Here is a 6631-nt window from a genome sequence, read left to right as displayed (position 1 = left end):
CAGAGGATTTGTCAGAGCCTCTTCAGCCACTGCTTTCTTTTTGCCACTCTTCTGCAGGTGGATGTAAAAACAACAAAATGATTATGGCTTACAGATCATAAAAATAGAATATTATGTTTTGGAAGCTTGTGGTCTCACACACTGATCAGCTAATTATCTCCAAACACACACAGAGGTTTCCTGAGCCTCTAAAAGCTCTCTGAGTCGGGATCAGCAGGCGACACGATCATGTGGATGACCGCTGGGTGAAGAGTCTCGACAAAAGTCAAGACTCTTCACAAGGAGAGAAGGTCACAAAAGGTCATTTTTAGAGAGGCTGGTTGCTCACAGAGTGCAAGCATTTTCAAACAAAGAAAAAGAAAGCAACAATAAACTGGTTCACCAGCAACAAGGATAATAACAGCCTTGAGAGATTCACTTAAACTAAGAAACCAAAGCAAATTGGTCCACATGGCACATTTTGAACAACTAAGAGAAAGTGTTTTAATTCACTACAAGGAATGCATCAAATTGCTTGTGAAAAAGATTTTTTTTTTATGTATTTTTAAATATAATTTTAATCATTTTTTACCATGTCCATGTTTTGCAACAGAAATACTTTTCTGAAAAACTTTCTGTTGCTTTTGTTAGTTATATAACTGAACTGAGGGTCATTTACAATAATTTTGAGAGTAAATGTTACTTCTCTTTGAACATGTTACATTTTTATGCCCTTTTTATGTGAAACTAAACCCGGCCTGCTGAGGCTTAGCAGAAGATAGACTGTCTGTGGTAATCTGTCACAAAGACCGCCTGTATTCCTGCAGCAGTAGAAAGCAAAAGCTGACGTGCCGTGTGGTAAACAATCTATGAGATGGCAGTGATGTTGCATCTGAAGCCTGTCGCGCTTTGACAAATAAACGTTGACGGCTGGGTTTCCAGACAGCAACTCTGTGTGAGCTGCTGGTGAAATCACGAGAAAGCACAATTGTAAATCTGCCCATGTGTCCCGATCTTTTATCACAGCAGCTCGGAGTTGAGAATCCAGCCCGGAATCAAGTGCAGCTCTAAATCGGCCTACCTGCAGAGAGGGTAAGATGGAAATGCCATGGAAACCGTTCTTAAAGGGACTTAAAGTTACTTTTCTATTTCATCTCACGGAAACTCATTAAATTTATAGACAGTTAGGAAGGGAGCGTAATGGGTGCCAGCCGAACGCTGCAAATTGACTTAAATCCAATTTCCCCGACATATGGATATCCTTTCTATGACCGAATCCATGTTTTTCAAACCCGCTGAATAAGCTGTAGCCATGGCTGACATCTCATTTGCCCGAGTGTCTATTTTCCCTGCCTTTCTCTCCGGATTGCATACTTAGAAATCAACAGATAACAAGCCCGGGTTCACAGAGTTGTAGCTTAGCCTCCGCTAGACTGAGACACTTCTGAGTTATCCTGATGATGAGACAAGATATGGAAGCCAAGAGCTAACACTACAGAAGCTGTGCAAGAGGCAGCGAGACCCAAAACATTGTGAATCAAAGGGCCGCATTGGTATAGCTAAAGAAGAAAAAAATTATTAATAAAAATTTGGAAAATGTCAGAATTCACAAATGATAAAAAAAAAAATGTAATCCTGGAAGGTCCCAAGTACGAAAAGGAGTAAGGGCCGCTGAAAAAAAACCCGAAAATAGTTCTGACTTCAATCACTTTTTCCCCTGAAAATTCTGAGATTACAGATCTTCTGTACTCAAGATATTAGAACATGTTTAAAAATATGATCTGTGTGTCGGTGTGGGGGAATCAGACCAACTCCCCCACATTTCACATTCATATAACATTCATAAAACAGAAAAAGAAGTGTGCAGATGAGTATTTAAGAGGTAATAATAAGTAGTTAATTGTCTCTACTGCTGAGAAACATATAAAAGAAAATTACAACTAGGTTCTAGGCAGTGGTTATTAAGCCTTACATCATCAGTGTCTTTTTTTTTTATGATATCATAATAAACTCTTCTCACTTCCCTTGGCAGGCTGCCAGTCAATTACTGGGAGAAAAGAGCTGTGGCGAGAGCTGCACTGAAGAGGAGCCTTGCAATGTGATAGATCTGGTGAGAGCAATATCACATCCATGATAGACATCTAAGTACATCTCTCTTTTTATTTCTGTGTGCTTTGTGCTAAAACACACACACACACACACACACACACACACACACACACGCACACACACACAACAGAAAGCGGTGGGAGTAACAGATGCCTGTAAATGGATTTTGAAACACAAAAACGAACAGATCCCCGTTGAAAAAAGTTGTATAAAAAGAATCAGACTCTTTCACTCTATATCAGACTCTGTGTGGCTGCTTTGCTCAACCTGTGGCTCTCTTCCTGAATCTGCATTCAGCCTTCGTCACTTCACACGGTGAAACTTTTGCTCTGCCTGATAAGGCTCCATGTGTATCACTGCAGCCTCCTGCCAAACTCAGTCGGCGTCGCACCTTCTTCTCACTCTTCTTCGCTTTATCTCGCCGGCACAGACACGCATCTATATATACATGAGGAGCAGTGAGACAAATTAACCACAGAAAAACCCTCTGGGCTCAAACTGATAAATCAAACACAATGACCATGTGGGGGGGGAAAAAAAGATAACAACAGAGATGACTTAGAGCTGGAACGGTATGAGGGATGTTTTATTTTGTTATCCTTAAATCCATGCCGGCTGCTTGAATCCCAAGACAAATGGGTTTTCTATCAGTCGATCTACCTTTTAGACTGAGCTTAAATTGCATTATGTGCCACTTATTTGTTATTTCGTCGTGTCTAGTGAGGCGCCAACAGAGTCAACAGAGGCAAAATAGAGAAAGACAGGTTCATGTCAACACCATGGATGTTAACATGAACCAATTTCCTTGGCATTAGAGCCAAGGAAGTTAATAAGTTACAATTCTGGTAATGTGTTAAATAATGTAGAGGTAAACAAATATAAATACATGTTTTTGTTTTTTTGTTTTTTTTACTTAAAACATGTTGGAAGAGGCTTTAAACAGAGGGACAAATGGTAAGAAACAACCTTTGGTTCCAAAAACAGAAACCCTTAATGTAATGACCAGCAGGGGGCGAAACTCATTTCATGGCAGGAAAATCCAGTCTGCCAGCAGATCTACTTCATATCAATCAAAACAAGGTGTTGATGGTCAGAATGTAAAAAGTACATATCTTCCTCAATTTCTTTTTTTTTAACGGCTTTATCGCTTTAGCTGTTTGAAATGATAAATAATGAATTCATTATGGTTTTCTGTGCTTATTAACCCCAGAACAAAAGGGAAAGATGTTTGAAAAATGGTGGATGAAGCTTGTTTGAGAGCGTTATTGCCCATTGGAATTCACTCCCTGCACATTTAAAATCCGTAACCAGTTTCAGTATGTTCAAAACAACAAACAAACATCTGACTATGTCGAAAACATAACCATATCCTTGCTTAGTGTTTTTTTATTGTCAGGTTTGTACATTTTACTGCTTTGTCTGTATGATTTTGTCTATGTGGTCAACATTGTGTTGAATGACTATTATCATTTCACCTTTTAATAGCGTTTAGATTAAACAGTCTTGCAACAAATCTAGTTCTAGTAAAATACTTGGGACTTGCCCCTATCAAATAAACAGAATAAATAAAGAAATAAAATTGAGAAAAGCTTTATTTTTGTCAGAGAAGAAGAAGATACTTCTCAAAAAGCAACATAGAAAACAAGTGACAGCTTTCATGTTGTCAGGGACAGAGAACATTAAAATCAAATAGAGGAGTTTGGCCGTAGTGGTTACAGTAGCCTGAGGAACACCAACCTAATGCGGTGAAGTATGGTGGTGGCAGCGTTTTGTCGGAGAGATATTTTGCCAGGGCTGTCACATTTGTGGTGCTTACGGACAGGATCCGAAGGCGTTGTCATGGAGACAAGGCTGTCTGGTCCAGGAAGCCCAGGATCTCATCTTTGCTTTTTGCAGATAGTGTGATTCTGTCGATCTTTTAGCCCACGAAATTCTACAAAATTGTATGAAACTGTATGCAAACTTTGAAGAATTTGAAGAAACTTCAAGCCTTTTCTCCCTAATTTTTCCGGTATTTAGCAAATTAATTCGGTAATCCCGGCTGACTGAAATCGAGAAAGGTTTTTATATAATTTAATGACAGTGGAAAAAAGGGTTTCGAAATGATAAAGAATTTATTTTTGAACACTACGTGTTCAAAAATGTGAACACCTACATATCCTGTAGCCAGAAATCCCCAGTGGATTGAACAGAAGTGCATAGCGGTGAGATTTAAGTTTATTTTTCATAGCTATCCAGCTTAGTGCATGACATGCGAAGAAAGACTCTATCAACTAATGTGCATTAAAATATTCAGCTAAATAACTCAGAAATACTGTGTGCATTTATTTAAGACCCATTGTTCAGGAGTCTGACTGCAGCAGGATTCAAACTGTCTCTTATCTATAGGGTTTGGACACCATGTAGACCATAATTGCAGCCCAGATCTCTTTGTGCTGAAAAAACACGTTTCAAACCACCAGACCTTGATCCCGATTCCTCCGGGATACTGCGCAGCATCTGGTGAAAGGATGTTTGCAGTAGCAAGTCAAGTTACTTTTCAAGGATCCTGCAAATGTCCTATCAGAGTGCTGTGGAGTTAGAGCCAGGGTCATTCCATTTATTTTATTTTATTTTTTGAGCTGGAAGCATTGTTATGGATGAAGTTTTTCATCAAGGCTGAGCTTGACGTACAGCGATAAATATGTGGGTGGTGCAAAATAACATCCAAATGATCCCTGACTGGATGATTTTTACCAAAACACTGCACTGAAAAGAGATGATTAGTGGCATCCTGTTAAATTCACTGCATTTATGCATGCAGTCTGTAGAACAGACGCTTTTCCCAAATATTGATGTTTTCACCAAATCGCAGGGGCAGTCCAACTGTCTTGATAGCATGTCAGATAGTTTCAGAAACTTACAAATTAAGCTTCTTGAATCTACTTCTGTAATTTGCTACAAGTTGCTCTGGTTTTTTGTTAATGGGTATCGGTGTAAAGGGGGTCAAATACAAATCCACACAACACTTTCTGGCTTCAGTTTGACAAAAGGTGAAAAAAGAAATTGAAAGCGTTTTTTCAAAGCACTTTTACTGCGAGTTAAAAACATAGTAACGGTCGGAGTTGTCCCTATTTGCTGACAAAAGTGGTTCATTTCAAACATGCGCTGCTGCTGCTGCTGCTGCTGCTGCTTACATAAAATAACTTTCTCACAAACCCACAGCAGGTGGATGAATATGAACACTTTGCCCAGTCCCTGTTGGTTGGAAAAATAAAAAAATAAAAATAATGACATGAGAGGAAGTGCAGGGTCATGTTTGTGTGACCCTGTCTTCATCTTGTAAAACATCTGCTCTCAATTCACAGCCTTGTATCTGAAGTCAGACTACTTAGTCTACAGCTTTGACCTCATCACCTCCAAGCCAGTGAAACTGTCTTCATGTAGGAGAGGAAGAAAGAAAATGATCCTCTTTGTAATCCACCGGTGTCCTGCACTTACAAAATTAAGAATGGGAGGCATTAAGCTTTTCTGTTAAAAGCTCCATACAGAGACTCACTTATATCTAAATAACCCAGACAAATGTGAAATCAATAAATCAATTTAAAAGTACGTGCAGGTTTCAAATAAGCTGGTGATCTGCCTTTAACCGTTTGAGTAGCAGCACTAATTATTTTGTATTTTTCTATACCAAACAGAGTTCATAAGTGGGAGATTGCTGCAACAGAGCAGGTGAACGTATGTGCAGCTTTAAGAGAAAGAGAGAGGACAGAGTGTTGGTGCCCCCTGGTGTAAACATAATGAACTGAGGTTTTTTTTTTTCATTTTCTCTCTCTCTCTCTCTGTCTCTCTCACTTTCTGTTTTACAGTGTCATATTTTCATGCTTTTCAAAGCTCAAAGCAGATTCACTTGAAATGCATGAGGCATTTAGCAACAAAACAAAGACAAGCAAAATAAACACCAGCGAAACACGCGTATTATGAGCAACAATCTATTTCTTAAAGCAAAAAAAACCCCATCAAAGAATAAAATAGTAGTCTATGATTCTAATTAATGATGAAGTGGTTAAATCGACCACAAAAAACAGCCTCTGATGTGTTTAAGTGATGTCTGAAATGAGCATTAAAAGCTGTCTGTGTCATTTGTGACAGCTTTTTATTGAATTGTACAGCATGTTCCCACAATCAGACATCATAACCAGGCTTTACTGTGGCTACTAACATAAAGATTTCTAATTCAAATCCATTACAAACCAGTACAATGTGACTAAATTGACCAATATTAAATATATTATGACAGTTTTGATTAGCAGTTTTCCCCAGACCTGTGTAGAAACTGATTGGATATCAGCTCCAAATGTTTTTTTTTATATACAAGTAAAATTGCTTATTCATGTGGACATAGGATGGATTATTATTTGATTGTGATGTTTGTGCAGTTTGTTAATATTACACAGAAAAGATGAAGTACTTAACTTGCATCCCTTATAGGGTAGGATGTATTTTTTTTTAATGTACAAAATATCTGGAATTCTTGGTTGTACTATAAAAAGCAAATATATGT

The sequence above is a fragment of the Gambusia affinis genome, linkage group LG13, assembly GCF_019740435.1.
Source record: "Gambusia affinis linkage group LG13, SWU_Gaff_1.0, whole genome shotgun sequence".
Taxonomy (NCBI): domain Eukaryota; kingdom Metazoa; phylum Chordata; class Actinopteri; order Cyprinodontiformes; family Poeciliidae; genus Gambusia; species Gambusia affinis.
The sequence above is the reverse complement of the archived record's forward strand: the minus strand, read 5'-3'. Positions refer to the sequence as shown.